This window comes from Cebus imitator, unplaced genomic scaffold (genome assembly GCF_001604975.1).
Source record: "Cebus imitator isolate Cc_AM_T3 unplaced genomic scaffold, Cebus_imitator-1.0 Scaffold46, whole genome shotgun sequence".
In the NCBI taxonomy this organism is placed as follows: domain Eukaryota; kingdom Metazoa; phylum Chordata; class Mammalia; order Primates; family Cebidae; genus Cebus; species Cebus imitator.
In genome coordinates this window covers 1,612,454-1,630,320 of record NW_016107361.1, presented here as the reverse complement: position 1 = coordinate 1,630,320, position 17,867 = coordinate 1,612,454, and the positions used below count along the sequence as shown (strand labels likewise).

Here is a 17,867-nt window from a genome sequence, read left to right as displayed (position 1 = left end):
CAAATCACACTGCCACGTGTGTACCTATGCAACAATTCTGCATGTTCTTCACATGTACCCCAAAACCTAAAATGCAATAAAATAAATAAATGGGGAAAAAAAATACAGGCTTGATTAAAATCTGAATGTGTCCACAAAAAAAGAACTCTAAAATGTGTTAGCAAGATTTCTGTGTTCTGCCAAACCTCAGCTGAGGGTAGAGAGCTACAAATATTGAACACCTAGTGTACATGTCGGGCATTTGTTTCACATGTATTTTCCCACATGATCTTTTTAACAATTATAAATAATAGGAATTATGTCCTCCACTAATGGTCAAAAATGACAGGGCAGGGAATTAAGTCCATATCTGTCTGACACCAAAATGTGTGTTCTTAAATCAGGTCACTCTGTCCAAGTTAGGGCACTTGGAGAAATCCCATAGGGTCACCCCATCATTATGAGAAGCCTGCTGGAAAAAACCTCCATCCATGATGTTTATATTATCTACACTTGAAAAACCCCGGGTAAAACAGTAAAATCAGTTTATTTGGTCTCTGGAATACACCATCCCATTTTTCTCAATTGATTTAGAAACCTGCTTTTTCAGGCTTACACTGTTCTTAGGGCACCCCTTTGTTGACCAGATATCCAGGCCAGACTTAATTTTAATTTTTTGAAAGTACCTGTTCCTTCATTCTCATTCTTAATTGAAATTACCAAACACTCCCAGCTAAACATCATGGAGGAAATCATTTTAAAACTGATTCATACTAACAATCAACCAATATGTACAGTCCAAGACGCAAGTGTAAAAACAATATTATTATATAGTGGCTAAGAGTGAAAACTAGCTATAATTTCCATCAAAAGACCTAAAATAGTATTACAATATAAAAGTACATCAGGCAATTCTACATCATAAAATAAAATTCAGCCATATTACATTTTTTAGAAAATGCTTACAATTGTTTATTGTAAATTACATTAATGAATTTGCAATTACTACATCTTAGAAAAAATGTAGTCAACCAGACAACTCAATATATTCCTTGCCCTAGGGATGTCAAACCAAGATATCAGAAGAGAACAATGGCCCCACAAAGTGCAATCTCTCTAGATGGTAAAATTTTATATAAGATGAAGAATGGGTGAAACATATTATTCTTTCTATTTCCTTTGCAGGAACACATCACAGCCTTGGACTAATATATTCAACCATTTTCTTACTTTAAGCCTCAGAAGGCACCAGCAACAACTCTTCTTATCCCATAGAAGAAATTACTATTTTCCCTTCTATATAAGCTCATACCAACTACCTAAATAACACAATGTACTAGAGAAGCCCTGAATAATAGCATAGATTTTAAAAACTTTCCAAGGAAAATGACCCCCATCTGCTCGGAAAACCAAACCAAACCCTCTGAACGTTTCATGGGCACTATGCTCATGCAACAAGTATTCACTAAGCACCTACTGTGTGCCAGATGCTGTGCTATGCCCTCAGGGTACAGTTGATGTTCGTTAGCATCTCAGCCCCCAATGTCTTTTGCCCCTTATTATTTACCCTGTAATCCCCTCTCCTTGAGTGTGGGCTAGACCTAGTGACTCTTCTGACAAATAAAACGGCAAGTGGGGTGGGACATCACTTCCAAGATTAAATTATGAAAATACTGTGGCTTCTGTTTTGGATGCTCTTTCTCACCCGAGAAAATGCCCGTTACATACAGGGAAGCATCCCTGGCCCATGTGAATTAGCTTGAAAGCAGATCATCTAAGCCTGCAGGCATGAGCTCGAGAGCAAATCTTTCCTCCTAACTTGACTGCAACCTCAGGAGAGGGCTTGTGCCAGAGGAACCCAGCTAAGCCACATCTACGTTCCTGACCTGAAGAGCCTGGGAGATAATAAATCTTTGCTGTTTTAAGCTGCTAAATTTGGGGGTAGTTAAACAACAACAGAAAACTAATACGCAATGGTTTATAAGACAAGGTCCTTGCCTAAGTGGAGCTTACAACTGAGTGGGTACTGATGGATGATAAACGCAAACATAGATAATATCATTTTGCATAGTTTTAAATATTATGGAGAAAGTAAAACAGGGTAATGGGAAAAAAGAGTGACTATGTAAGTGGATGGAAAAGAAACACCCATTTAAAGAGATCTGAGTGAAGTAGACCTGAGCGTTCAAGACTAAGGACATATGGGATTGCAATAAATTAAATGAAAAACTAGGTATGAGAATACACCCAAATTCTGTTAAGCTAAACATTAAAGAAATTGATAAAAATGTAGAGCAATATTATTATTTTCAATACTTTTTTGTTTTGAAAATTATAGTTTTTTATTAAATATGTATATTGTAGATTACTATTATTTTTAAGTAAATTACCAAGTAAACGTTTTTAAATTTTGCTTTTTTAGTATAATAATTATCAATAGAGCTTTGTGCAGTGGCAGTATCATAGCCAATGAGGTTTGTCCGAGGCACGATTACTGCTAATTGACAACTTTTCCCAATATCCCGCCATGACGACTTGAAACATAGTCGGCATTGGCAATTTTTGACAGTCTCTATGGAGACTGAATAAAAAAAAAATTATCAATAGATATAACTCATGTAAACAAAGTATTCTGGAGAACCTCAATAATGTTTAAGAATATAAAGGGGTCCTGAAATCAAAATGAATGCATCCTGCTGGTATAGAGTACTGTGGAGCATGGTTTGGAATATGGCCCTTAGTGTAAGTTGAATGGGATAAAATTCCATTGAAATGTTCCTAATCAGAATGCTGGAATCAGACTTAAATATTTAAAAGGTTATTTGGTGTTCTGAAGAAGAGTGGACCGAGAGGGAGAGAAATTAGAAAATCTCTCAGCACTTGTCAAATAATTACCCACAGAGGTTTTCATGGGGACCTGAAGAGGTACAGTTCTAAAGCTGAGAGTTGAATTTTTCACATAAGAAAAAAATCCCATGTGAAAACCACCTATATCTATATCTTAATTATACAGCTGAAGGTTTGCTATTATCATATTAATTTAAAAATATAGGATGAAACAAATCCTTATGATTCAGAATGCAATTTCTTTTCAGTTGTTTTTCCGACCCTGGTGAATCTATCCCAAGCCTTGATGTGGTACTCTGTGGACCTTATCTGGGCCCACTATATAAGTTCTAAGCAAAATGGCAAAATTATACTTTGGTGACATTATCTGCAAGATAAAACAGCCAGAAAACAGGGCTACATGCTGGCTGCATTAGGCCTTGCTTTTGCCATTATGAAATGCATGCTTCTATACATTGGCAGTAATGGAATTTCACCTGCCTCTTAAATAGCAGTTTTCAAGATGAATAAAATGTTAGCTCTAACACTGATATACCACAAAAGTAGAAAACAAACAAATCAAACCAAAAAGTGTCTAATTTTATTATATCATTTGGTGAAATGTAGTGGGGTTTTTTCCTGCCAAATATCAACCTACAGAAACAAGAGGATCTACTCTGAAGTTCTATAACATTAAAACCTCATAACGGAATTACTATAGATGTTTTAAATATCTTTACTAAACTTTTCTGCCAATTCTAAGAAAAACCCAATGCTTTCACTAGCTAAGAAGTTTTAGCTTGTTATTTTTCCCCATAATTAGTGTTTCAAGAAACATAGTTAAAATGTCAGGAAAAACAGAAATTATATGTATTTTTTATTACATTAATTTCTGACCTTGTTCATAACCCTCTTCGTGCACTAACCAAACATAGAGGTAAATACCTACCCAATGTATCCTAAATACAATCCCACATGTCATATTACATCGTACTCAGTAATTTCCTTTACTTACCTCTAGAAATGTCAAGACAAAAAGAAAGAAAAAAACTTCCAATAATTTTTTTTTTTTCTGAGTAGAAAAGAAACTGGATGGCATTAAAGAATAAAATGTAATGGCGCGAAGAGAAGTGAAAATCTGCCATGGATTTCGTATAGTGTGGCTAATTTGGGCTACAGAGTACTATTTTAAGCTAAATTGCTCATCATGGCTTTCAACACAGAAAAGTAAGCAGAAGAAATATCAAATCATTAAATTCCTTTTGGGCCAGCTTCAAGCAGTCAGTTTTAATATTGCTGTTGACCAGTGGCAGAACAGAAACTATTTTCTTGGTTTTGTGATTATGAAACCAAATGTGGAGTAAATGCAAACAAACCTGTATTAAAAGGAACAGCTTCTCTGAAATGAAAGTGTGATATTTTTTAAGCACTCCTTGCAAACTAACGGAATTTACCAGAGTGAATTTTAAATACTATGTTTGAAATAGAACCTGATTTGCAAAAATTCATTTCATGCAATTTTCAAAACTGTATTTAAAGTAAAGCACACCAAGCTTATTTTTGCACAATAGCTAGAAAAAGGAAGAAACCCTGGCACTCGGTTTAATTTCCTTCTACTTCTCTCCATCTTCCATCCTTTGCTCTTGACCTGGTTGACAAGCTCTCAAGACCTCACTGTTCCTGCTTGGTAGAGTGGAAATTGCCGTATGAAGCAGGAAAGTTTAAACAGAAGCGGCATTGAGTGTGCTATGGCCAAGCTTACACCGGGCAGCTGCCAGCATCCTGTGATTTTGAACATTCCAAAAGGCCTCCATGTCCCCCAAATTTTTGTCCACTAGCTTCCACTTCAAAGCCAGAAATTTCCATAGCTTACACCCTTTGACCCAAAGAAGTGGAGACTCTTGCTTAAACACCAATATTACCCAGAAGATAACAGCATAGCAAGGTTTAAGTGAAAGGTAAAAGAATGAGCTTCTAAGAGTTGTGAGTCAGCACATTAGTGAGAGACTACAAAATCCAGACTAATTAAAGTGGAAATTTCATGTACAATGAACTTGTGTGGGTGAAATGGGAAAGTACAGTGTCACTAAACTGAGACCTTTGTGAATAAGTAACATGGTGAGTAATGAGTGCTCACTACCAGGATGAAATGAATCTTCCTACTGGAGCAGAAATCCAAAGTCTGGAGATAAAAGCAAGTAAGGAGTACAGGAAAAGCATGTGCCAAGAAAGCAATGCAGATGTGAGTCAGAGGGGTTTTTCTCTGAGGCATCTTTTTGCTTGTGTGTTTGCTGTTGTTGTTTAAAAAGGGTCTCACTTTGTCACTCAGGCTGGGTGTCATGGCACGATCATAGCTCACTGCAGCCTGAGACTCCTGGGCTCAAGCCATTCTCCCACTCAGCTTCCTGAATAGCTAGAACTATGAGCAAGCACCACCATACCTGACTACATTTTTAAACTTTTTTTAGAGATGGAGATATCACTATGTTGCCCAGACTGGTCTCAAACTCCTGGGCTCAAGTGATCCTCCTGCCTCGGCCTCCCAAAGTGCTGAGATTATAGGCCCTAACTACTATGCTTGGCCTTCTCTGAGTCATTGTAAAGGTATCACGTAACCTTTACATGTTGATGAAAAGGGATATGATAAGTTTTGTACTCAAACATATTGAGATGATGGCATGGAAGTAAAGTGGAATTGTTCAGTAGGTTGGCACTAATGGTCTATAACTTAGGGAAAACAGGATTAATGGTTTTAGATAAAAGAACTTTCCATAATGGCTTGATGGAGGAAGGCGAAGAAGTGACATTGCCAGAAAAATATCTTAAAGAAAGTAGGACAGGAGCTATGGCTATGGGAACCAGGAGTAAGCACTGAGTGAGGAAAGAAGCAAGAGAAGGATTAGGGGACAAAAGAGAGGAGCTGGAAGGACACAGAGAAATAAAGGAGGGTAGGGATTTCAAGAAAAAGACATGTAAACAACAGTGTCGACTGCCAAAGAGAGGCAATCAGAGTAAGGACATTCAAATGAGCCTGGGTGGAGCACAGCCTGGGTGGAGGAGGACAGCAGTGAGCCTCACTGAACAGGCTGCGTGGACTGGTAAGACCAGACTGTTAGGAGAAACCAGAGGCACTAAGCATAAACCACTCAGTGGCCATTAAAGGAAATATAGAAGCAAACGATAGCTCAAGAGAGGAAGTGTTAATCAAAGACTTTGCTCAAGGTAGAGGAGATCTAAAAGAAAAGGTAGATCTTATCTCTTCCTTCTGGTTCTGAAGATGGTAAAAGTGAGCTAAGTAGACAAGAATTATTTTGACCACAAATCCCCCTAGAAAAGGAACTGGGAAGAGATAACTCCCCCTCTAAAGTAACAGATGTTGTCTTCTCCTCCAGATACATTTGTTAAGGAATGTAGGATGTTCCTCCAAATACTCCCCACTCCATTCTACACCACCCTACTCCCACCCCTGGGACATTATTTTCTTTGTACCAGTTCCTCTCCCACTGGGTCCCAGTTCACACATTTCTCACACCAGGCCTGGTGGTAAGATTCATTATTCCCTTCCCTCGTTTTGGGCTGAACTCTCTACTTTCCTCTAGACCAGGGTTTCTCAACTTTATAATGTTGTCATTTTGAACCCAATAATTTTGTGCTGGGTAGGTAGGAGGTGTTGTCCAGTGTACTGTAGCTTAGTATCATCCCTGGCCTCTCCCCACTAGATGTCAGTAGCATGTTCTCCCACAGCCACGATCATGAAAACATCTCTAAACATTACCAAATGTTCCTTTGTGGGTAAAATCCCCTACACCCACATTGAGAATCACTGTTATAGACGCTTCTCTCCCCTGATTGTCCCTATGCACTGAGATAGACACCCTGCACCACCCCACTTCTCCCATACTACCTGTTCCTGAAACAAGCAAATGATACTTTTCATTTTCTTTCCAACAATTTTCACCACTAGTAACTGACAAAGCTTAACAAATATCATCCTGACAAAATTCCAGTTTCCAGAATGCTCACAGAGTTGCCACGCTCCTTAGATTCCAGGAGAGTGTGAAGTGAGCGAGGGCTGTAGTTTCTATGCCCACCTCCTGGACTCCCTTCTTAGCCAGCATGTATGGTATGGTTGCACCCCAGTCGATGGTGAGACCGAATGCTGGACCTACCTCCTGCTTCACAGTCATGTGGGCACACAGTCAAGTTGGCAAGTCCATTAGATCTGGTAGGTTTTGCAGGACAACTCTCAGCTCATTGGACTTGCCCCATGCTGGTTCCTCCTTTCTCACTTGTATTTCTCAAGAACAGCAATACGATGTGCTGAGAATATAATATCCTGAAATAGGGAGATACTGGCTAGCACATCCTGGCTCTATTCCAGTTCCCCAGATACAAGGTGCCCTTCAGTGCTTTAGCCCAGTGAGTCTAGTAACCTTGGGGTATAAAACCTAGCCAGGCCTGCTTTCCTGGGTCCCTTAGCTGCAGTGCAAATAGGGCACATGAAGTACAGACTCCGTCTTCCACAGGAAGCTTGCCTAAGCCCTGTGGGATTGACTGACTTGCATTGAATTTTGTTGTCCCTTCCTGCCTATCTGTAAGTAATAAACTTGCTTCATGTGATGTGTTGTGTGTGTGTTTTGTCTCAGACAAGTTGGTACCCAGTTTGCAGTGAACCTGCTTCACAATTTGCTTATTTCATGCCAGGTATTGGTAGTACTGTCACCACTTTTTGTCCAAAATCACTGTGTAGTTTTTCTGCAGTTAGTTCTTAGTCTGCTATCTTCACCCTCAACATCTACTACTCAGATATTCAGCTTGCCCAAGTTTTAGTTCATTCTTAACTGACCTTGCACCATACTTAGAGACTTTTATGATTCCAGTCCTGGAATCTTAATCCTTCCTTGGATGCTTGGGTGAGAAATAGCATCTCCCATTTGACTCCGAGGCTCCCAACTTAGCTCTCAAGCTGCCCTCATCCATCTTGTTCCCCTGACGGTTTTTACAGCTCTGGCTGCGTGATTCATCCCTTTCCCCAGTCCTATTTTTGCCTGCACTTTCATTTGCCTTAAACATCTTTTTACTTGAATGTTGAGACAAGTTTCACATATTAGACTGTATATAAATTCTTCTTTACAGTCCAACAACATCTTGGGTTCTTCGCTCATTTAAAGAGAAGATATGATAAATATACCCTAAATTATCAATATATTTCTGATGGATTATAGTAGCTTTGCCTACTTTTCAAAGCCTCTTTGAATTATTACTTATGTCCTTTTTCACATCTCTCTAAGGAAGGGGTTTTTAAAATTAGGTCATTTTACATATTGAGCAATACTAATTGATATAGCCAACAGGGGATACAGCCTCATGAACAGCAAGGACATTAAAATCTCTTGCTTCTAAATTGGAAGCAAGAGATTTATTTGTGGAAGTGTATTTGCATATCTCTTTGGAATCCCCTCTTTGCATGTTAATTGGTTAAAATATAATATGATATTTATTTGTCCTATAAAAAGAAAGAATATGGCTTGTCTTCCTTATCTTTTTATCACCTTGAGGATGGTTAACATTTATCAAAAACAGTCTATGCTTAGCAGTACACTCCAAGTGGCTCCTAGGCAACATGCCTGCATTCTTACTTTCATCCCTCTGCCCTCACAAAAGCACCAAGAAAAAATAAGTGCCTATTTTTCTGATCACTTTCTGGCTAATCCATTTAGTCCATACTCCAAAAGATAAGTGGACACTTCCCCTAAGGCTTTTCTTAAAAAACTTTCCAAGTCCTACCAATGCGCCTCTCAAATTGTGTAGCCTAACATAAGCACTAACTCTAGCATAACCATAATTTGCTTAAAAACAAAAAAAGAAAAGAAAGTCCCCAGAATGTCAGTACAAGAGCCCAGGATATTTACCACTTGACCGACTAACAGTAAATACACAATGAGCCCAGTCCTTCCACTGAACCAAGACTCTTGAGAATCTGAAGAACATACACATTGAATTGATCTACTCATGTCACAGATGAAGCTAACAGGAGAAAGTGTTTAAATCATTCTACTCGCAAACCTGTAAGATAAAGACTTCTCATGTGTCACTATAATTATTTCCCCATTATTAAAATGTCCAATGCAGAAAACTCAAAAAATAACCAAAACTGTAAGTCTTGGACCATATCCAAACTTTTTATTTAACTGACTTAGGAAGGCTGATTAAAATTCTGCTTGGTGTTGTAACTTAAAAGCAAGTGAGATGACAGCTCTAAGAATATATATACATTCACTTTTTGGAGTCCCCCCAAATTATTTCTATGATTTGGAAGAATTGTAGAAATAATGAAATGTACAACAAAAATCACAGAGGTGAGAAATAGTCCCTGTGGGTGTACTGGGATTGAATATAAGAAAAGAAGTGATAAATTGGCAAAAGAGAAGAGGAAGCATGTCTCTTTAGGCCACAGAAAATAACATTCGAACTGGGGATAGTGTAGGAAGCGTTTTTCTCCTACTTCTTGCCTCCTACAGGAAATCACTAATACTTTCTGGGAAAAGGGATAAGCTGTCCAGTTTCTACTTATTAATGAAACAGCAATTTCTAGACTTAAGCACATTAGTGAGCCCTGTTCTTTATAATAGATCCAGAAATTTCTGCTTAGAAAAAGCAAAAAACACCTAAGAGTAATCCTCACTGTTCCTGGGGTAGACTCGCCATATTTTAAGTGTGACTCAAAAATGTAACTCTAAAGAACCACAAGCAGATTAATATAAGAAATTCCTGCTAAACCCCTGCTAAAAACACTCCAATATAATGTGATCCTCCTTATCCAAAACTAATTGAAGCAAAATGGGCAGCACACAGAAACGTGTGCTTTCAAGGAGCATGTTAAGCTTGAATGTGACATGTAAGCCTTTGTGAGAACCTTTACTGGAAACAACTGAATGGGGGTTAGGTACTGGTTCTCCCATTTCCCTTCATGTCCCCTCTTCTGAATGTGACCACTGTGGAAGAAGGTCTAGACCCTAACAGAACTTGGTCTGGTGTCCTTAATCCAGAGCAGCACTTTAAGGGGCCAGGTCAATTACCAAGGAGAAAAAGGTGAAGGCATCTTCATTCTACTCTCTCCTCCCCATACTAGACCTTACTTCTTGGATTGTACCCAGAATTAACCTGAAAGCCTGATGATCACAGCAGACAGACCTAGATTTGATCTGACAAAAATCTCCAGGATTGACCACCAAGCTAACTTCCATCTCTAGAATTTCACCACCCACCAGCCTTCTCCTAAGTCATTTTCACTAGATAATGATGAAAAAACATGCAGGTCTCTAGCACAATTGCATTTTCTGATTCAGAGGAGGAAACAATGGTACTAAAAGTCAAATGTATTTACAGAGCTTCTGATCTCATCTGCCCTCTATTAATAGTAATACATTGTTCTTCACATAGTTCTGTGTTTAATAATGACTCAGAGAAATAAGTTCCGATCCATTTGAAAATTTTAGAATTATTGTACAATCTTTTTAATTGTTTAGGGATCTCTTCCTATCTTTGAAGGCTTAAAAACAGTAGGAAAATACATTCCCATGAAACAGCATATATTCAATATAATACCATGACAAAATTTTGGGAAGGGTGAGTGTCAGCTTGTATGTGTGTTATAACCTGAATGAAAATATGGCTACATGATTCAAAATATCTAACTTTCATTACCACTTGGTATGCAAGAAAGGCTCTGAAGGATCTGTTTTCCCATCTCTGTTTTCGGATCTCCACTCTCCACATATTTGCAGACTCAGCTTGCATTGTTTTCTTCACATGGAGGAGGCAGTAAATCCTCCCAGGTTAGCATTTTGACTATCAGAAGGCTAGGATCACTATGTAACTGATTATCCACGTTTCTTGCCTGATAATTAAGGTTGGTATATTTGCACAGAATCTCAATAACCCAGAAATGCCATGTGACATTAAATATTTCTGTACTCTTCTTTCCCACTGTTATGAATTGTGTCCCTATCCCCTAAAATTTATATATTGAAATCCTAATCCCCAATAGCTCAGACTATGACCATATTGGGAGACAGGGTCTTTTCAGGGAAAATTAAGCTACAATACAGTCTTTAGAGCGAGAGCTAATCTAACATGACTCGTGTCATAAGAAGAGGAAATTTGAACACTGACAGAGAGGGAAGATGACGTGAAGACACAAGGCAAAAATGGTCATCTATGAGCCAAGGAGAGAGGCCCGGAACAGATTCTTCCCTCATAGCCCTCAGAAAGAACCAACCCTTGCAGATACCTTATCTAACCTCCAGAACTGTAGAAAAATTAATTTCTGTTGTTTGATCTACTCAGCCTATCTATGACTTTGTTACGGCAGCCCCAGCAAACTAATACACCCACCAAAGGAAGAAGAGTGCAGGAAGTTTTAAGATGCCAAAAAGACAGATTGTAAAACAGTAGGAAATGGGGAAGTTCATTAAGATAACACGTGGGAGCCAACAGGTTACATAAGAGTTCAACTGCTATGCACTCCCTGTAAAGGGAAGGATTAATTTTAGGTCCTGCTGAAGCATATAAAAGGTGTAAATTAAAGAAAATTATCTCTCTGACCCTAGGTATAAAGGAAAAAAAAATAAGAGAACAAGCAAATATAAAGTAGAAAAATAAATCTGCCATATTACAAGTATATTAGGGTATTGAGTTAAAATAAGTAGTCCTAACGTTTAAATATATAAGACATTTTAAGATCTTTGAAGTTTCACAGTGGCAAATCTTAGTATCTCCTTATAATGCTGAAAAAGTCTCACTAACTGACTTACTATTTGGAAAATGATGGTAAAAACGGTACATGATTGATGGTAGATGATTGTAATATTATGTAACCTAGGCTGATAAATATATTTTAATTCAGTTTATTGAATCATTGATAATAGATTTTTCCTAACATAATTTTTTAAAAAATAAAATACCTAGCAATTTCCTTATAATTAACACTGAAATAAATGATAACCTGGAACAAGTCATTGATTGATTCTGGCCCTCTGCTTCCTTATTTAAAAAGTAAAATTTATATATATATATATATATATATATATATTATAGCTACATAATTTTTATCTGAGATACTCACATTGAACTTTTAATCTCTCCCTGGGTAGGAGTTATTAGAGGCAGCACAAACAAGGGGTACACAACACATAAGTGACTTTTATTTTTGCTCTGGTCATCTTATTGTATCATCCTGCTCACAAAAATGAAGAAATGTACCATCTAATGTTTCATACAAGAAAAAGAAGTTATCTGTCATTCATATTGTAGAGAGAGTTGAATTCTCTTAATCATCCATTGTGATTTGTCCTAAAGCATCAACCTTATCATTCGTTTTCTCTCCATTAGCCAGAATATTAGGTTGATTATTATCCTCCAAGCACACTCTTTTCCAAGGTCTACTATTGTTTTTCATTACTTGAGGTTCTGGAGGGAAGGAGACAGAGTCTATATAGATGATGGATGGGGTTAAGAACCCAAGGACTAACAGGATGGTATAAGAAGCTACTGCTGGGTGATATATACACATGTTGGAGTAATGCTCACTGAAAGTGAGGAGGCAGCATGAAGCAGTTGGCGGGACAACAGGCAGCCTGAATGACATCATTCATTTAATAGGTCTAACATATGGCAACGATTAAATCCCCAAAACAAATGCAAGGCTAACCAGCACTCTCATAGAAAAGATGCTTTCATTCTTGATTTTTCTAATAAAATGCTTCAGTCCAAGTCACTGCCAATTTCAAAGCAATAACATATATTTCTAAATCCAATAACAATATAGGACTTGCTGAAAGACGAATAGTTTCATCTGATAACATGTCAAATGTAAAATATTCTTGTTTTTATGTCTTTCACAATTTTTTCCAGGAGCTCTGTAGGCATAATTTAATGCTTTACAGCAGCAAATAGATTCCGTAATATATAAATCAGCTACTAATTATTTTCAGAACGAAGGACCCACAAATGCTGTATATAAAAGCTGGCCTTTGCTTAAAGCAAGTGAAACATATCTTCAATTCTGTCATTTTCCAGTTAATCTTATTTTTGTGTTGCAAAAACCACAGGAGAAAACTCCAGCAATCTTTTAGGGAAACTAATTTTATTCTTATTCTACATAGTTTTCAAATAATTAACCTGACGTGATTATTACACATTGTATGCCTGTATCAAAATACTTAATGTACTCAAATATATACACCTACTATGTACACATAAAAATTAAAAATTTAAAAACTTAATTATTTTTAAAAATAACAATTACCCTAAGCAGGAAACAAGAGAGACAATAAAAGAGAGCAAGGTACAACACACTATTACTGCATGAGTAATCACTGGAAACTTCTTACTGTACTTAAGTAAAACCCTTCATCTAAACAGCATGTCTTCTGGTGAGCTACCGTCAAAGTCTCAGGTCCTCTGTGAACACTCCAGAAGAGTGAAGGGCCTAGGACTAATGGACAAACGCCCTTTACACCAAGATTCAGAGACCCAGAAGTTAGTGCCTTCCTCACTGCCTACCTCTGAATTCTATGTTTTATCCACATCGCTCCCAGGGTTGACCCAAGTGTCTTCCTCCCTAGTCCTTTGGATTTAATCCCATCCAGCTTAGCCCTTTGCCCTTTGATCTGACTTTTCCTTTCATTCTACCTCCCAATTACCAACTGTCTAAGGCTTTACCAACTGTCAATGTACTCTGTGGAATATCATTCTTCTGTCTAGAATTGTCCAACATTTTTAACTTTTTAAAGAATGTCATTTTTCTACCCAGTATCTATTTACCTTTCTCCAGATCACATTACCCCAGTTTTTCTCTGGGAAACGAACTTCTTCCTTATTCAGTTCAAGTATTTATGATGGAGTTAACTTCATCTCTGTCTTCATGGGCACACAAGCAACTAATGCATGAGCAATCAAAGAATTATATTCCAATCCCTTCCTCTGACTAGAAGAAGCCATGTAGATCACTCCCTGTAAACAATGAGGTGGTAAAGATGCACATGAACTGAAGACCGTGAACCAAGTTGGACAAGGTAAAGGTCTGGAGATCTTAGTGTGGGAAACTGTCTGCTGCTTCCCCTCACTCCCACCCTGGTGCATGGAAATATCTGAGAGGTCGTCTGTGGCCCCACTAGTGAGGCATTCCATAAAGCCATTTCTCCAGAGCAGCACTCAGGTACCAGATATCGGAGGCCCTCTCTGAGACCTACCAGTAGTTCAGCTGGTCCTTCTCACCCTCCAGCCCAAGGGATCTTACTCTAATCTTAGGGGAAGCCCTGTTCTCTTCCTTCTGCTTCTTTAAATATCCTGTCCCTTCCCAAAACACTCATAGTTATCTAAGGACTTAGGGTTTTGGAACACAACTCTGGAGAGGCTCTTTCTACACTGTCACTTCCCTTCCCCAAGGTGATGAGCTCAGAGCTGCCCATCTGCTCCTATTGGGAAAGAAAAGATGTGCCAAAGGAAGCAAGAAGTAAATCCCAAATACACTATTACATCATAGCCTCCTGTGGAATTAAATATTTACATCCCTACAAGGAAAACTTACTTCACATCTGGGTGTTATCCTCACCCTCCCCAGATGCCCCCTTCCAAACACACACACACACACACACACACACACACACTCTCTCTCTCTCTCTCTCTCTCTCTCCAGACTGAGACTGGGTCTAAATCCAACAGGATGAGAACCGTTGTACACAAAGCAACCTGACTGCCAGAGTGATGTTTTCTCCAAGTTCTCCAAAGATGAGATAAATAAAAACAGACCCTGGGTGCATTCTTCCCCTTGTAATACTCCTTATCTGAGATTCCCCTTGAAATTCACCCACCTCCCACCAATAGTGCCTTCACCAACCATCCTTCAAACTCACCTATCACTTCCACTGAACTGAGAGAAGGCCTTGAGGGACCCACTTTACTTGAGAAGTGAGAAGCTGTTATGACCTAAATATGGTGGCAGGTTTTATTAGCAGTCTCCCCAACCTCAATCTCCACCATAACTTCCCCATATCCAAAAGCGCTGTTACAATGTCTCCAATTTCAGCAATATGCAGAATGAGATGAAGTGGGGGCTTACTGAGCCCAGACCCTTAAAGGTGCACATGACTCCATTCTCTGGTCTTTTCCATTTTCTAAGATACTTTCCTCCTGGATGCAGGTTTCCTTTAAAGAAACGTTGTCGTGAAAATCTTTCTTTTTTCCTACAAGCTAAACAAAATAGGGGTGTGCCTGTGCTTCACTGGAGTCTTGGAAATGTCCACCATCCCATGCAGAGCAGTGCTCTTGAAGCCTGCTAAGTAGTCCCATCTCCTTCCCCAAGAGAGTATCTGATTGTGTCCCAGGCCACCACATCAATCCACAGCCCATTAAAGGGACACCCATCTGGCAGGGCACCAGGATCCTTCCAACTTGGAAGCTGCCTTACAAACAGCCTAAGTCAGGGCAACCCAAAAGACCTGCTGTGATAAATGCCCAGCTGCGCCATCTGGCAGGCCCTGAGCCACTGCTGCTGAAACCACTCCTCCGTCTTCAAAGTCCATTCTAAATTCAGAGTCTAAGAAAAAAACCTTAAAAAGAATATCTCTTGCATCTTCCTTTTTAACCACTTTCCTAGCATGCATAGAACTCAAATCCAACGACAGACTTTATTCAGGTTACATGTGTCCTCTCTTCCTTCTGTCAACTCCCTTCGGTTTCCCTGAAAACCTTCAGGCATTTTTGTAGAGCTCCTGTCAACTTGGTCATATTACAACCCACTGGTTTTCCTGAAATCACGGATGCCTTCTGAGCACATACTTTGTCTCTGCACAGGACCGCAACTAATGCCCTCCGAATGACCTGGCCCTAATTCTGGAGCAGGTCAGCAGTGCTAATTCAGAAATGTGCTACATAAGGAATTCCAGCAATTTCAGAAAGATCTCCATTATATCAAATACAGGTCTCAGCCCACACAGCAGTGTGGCACCCCAATGTAATATTACTTTCCTATAATTCGGCCTTGCTTTTATTTCAAGCTCCATTTTACTAAAAAGGCAGAGAATTTAATCTGTTGGTTTGGTGTTCTTCCTTTTTTGCTCTCCCTTTCCTTGGTTGTGTCTAAGTCCCCAGGGATTCCACAGTGTCATACTGTTGTTCACCTACTAATGCATCTGACACCTCTTCGGTCCTCTCTCATCACCACTGAGACCTCCCTCACCCTTGTCCATGGGATCCTCATGAGTCCAGCAACTCTCTCAAGTGCTCTGAGTCCTGCCTGAGGGACGCAGAAACCTCTGCCAGGACATCAGTGGCTGGCGTGCTAACATACACTGTCTAGCAGTTCTTCTTCTGAATCTGGATCTTTCCCCATCACTTCTCCTAGAAAGTGGAGGATAGGGCCCTACTCCCTCACCCTCCACAGACCTGAGGCTGCACATTCTCTCAAACATTTGAAATTAAGTCGCAGAAACACTGGTCATTCTCTGTTAAGTGCTTGGCCTGAACGGTTGTCTAGGGTGGCCATTTTCCACCCATGCATAGACAAGCCAAGAAAGCTTGTGTGAAAAGAGAAAAGAATGAAGTGGGTTCTCCTATGGAGTAATTTGGAAAGGGACAGGGCAGAGGAATAAATAAAAGAAGCCAGAAAATTGCTATCTTAGATCCTAATGATTTTCCTGGTCGTGGCCCCAGTCTCTTGTAAAGCTAGATAAATATGTGCTTTTGGATTCTGTGATGTACTCCTGCATCTTTCCAATAAATTTTAATTTGAGTAGGTATCTGTTAAAATGGATTTACAACTTACTTGTAGGTTTGGTTTCAAAGTCAGTAAGTGAAAAAAATCACATATAGTAAAGATTATCCTTAAAATACATTACTGAAAAAGTATAGTATGCATTTTTTACAACTCTGCAAGATGATTTTATTGGTTCTCCTAATTTACTATTTGTGAAAGTTTTACCATTGAATTCAATTAATACTTCAATTTCATCAAGACTGTAGGCAAATATCTCATCACTAACTTACCTGGTCACCTGAACAATACATATCTCTGTTTTCAGTGATAAAATGATTTTAAAATAAAATCATTTATACATGAATTTCCATGGGTCTTGACAAACCTGCCCTGACTAGTGACTATTTCAGTCCCCAGCATTATTCAAATTTTCTTACTCCCGTCTCCACTCTAGCTCTCTCTCTAACCAGCTTTCTTTTATTTTCCATTTGGGGAAACTTTGAAGTTAGGAAGTTAATTATGCACATAATGAAATTTTATTGTGCTTGCAAACCAGCAATCCCCAATTAAAATAATAAGGTTAAATTAATGCAGACTAACTCAAAAATTTAGACCTGGAAAGGATATCATCTACTTTAGGGCAACTTCTACATTTTTGCAATGAGAAAATGAAGGTCTAGAGAGCTGATCTCTTCATAGTCACCTCAAAAGTCCCAGTATGATGAAGAATATTAAGTCTAGAGTCAGCACCAGGATTAAATCATTACTCCCCTACTTAGTCCTACTTAGTAGTTATGCGCCCTTGGGCAAGTTTCTTAATCTCTCTGGCCTCAGTCTTCTCCTCTGTAAAATAAGTCTGGTTATAGCAGCATCTCCCTCACAGAGTTGTTGGGATTACACATGAGAGTGGAAGTGCAGGGCTTTGGGCAGTAGCTGGCACATAGTAAATGTTCCAGGTATGTTAGCTATTGGTTTTTATTTGTGCCAATTAGTAGCAAAGCCGGAACAAAAATTGGGTTTTCCAAATTTCTGGCTGGTATTCTCCCCCACATCAGGCTCCCTGTCAAGTCAATGATGAATAATGATAACAGGAGGTTATAGTGCAGGGTTGCCAAGAACTTGGTCAAGTTAGCAATCAGCACAGTGCCTGGCTAATAGTTCAGCAGCCAATATGTGTTTACTGGATGAGTTCACAGGTGGCCACAAAGCAGAAACTCACATGCACAGGAATTTCAGTGACAATCAGTCATTAAGTTAAGAGAGTCCTTGCTAAAAGAGGGATTTACTTGAGAAAATATTCAGA

At 38.9% G+C, this 17,867-nt stretch overlaps 1 non-coding gene across 1 annotated transcript; it reads left to right on the top strand.

The window, feature by feature from the left end:
• Nucleotides 1-2,419: 2,419 nt before the first annotated feature.
• LOC119471006 lies at nucleotides 2,420-2,560 on the top strand. The gene has a single exon (XR_005199994.1). It is a non-coding gene; the product is annotated as a U4 spliceosomal RNA (small nuclear RNA).
• The last annotated feature ends 15,307 nt before the right edge of the window (nucleotides 2,561-17,867 follow it).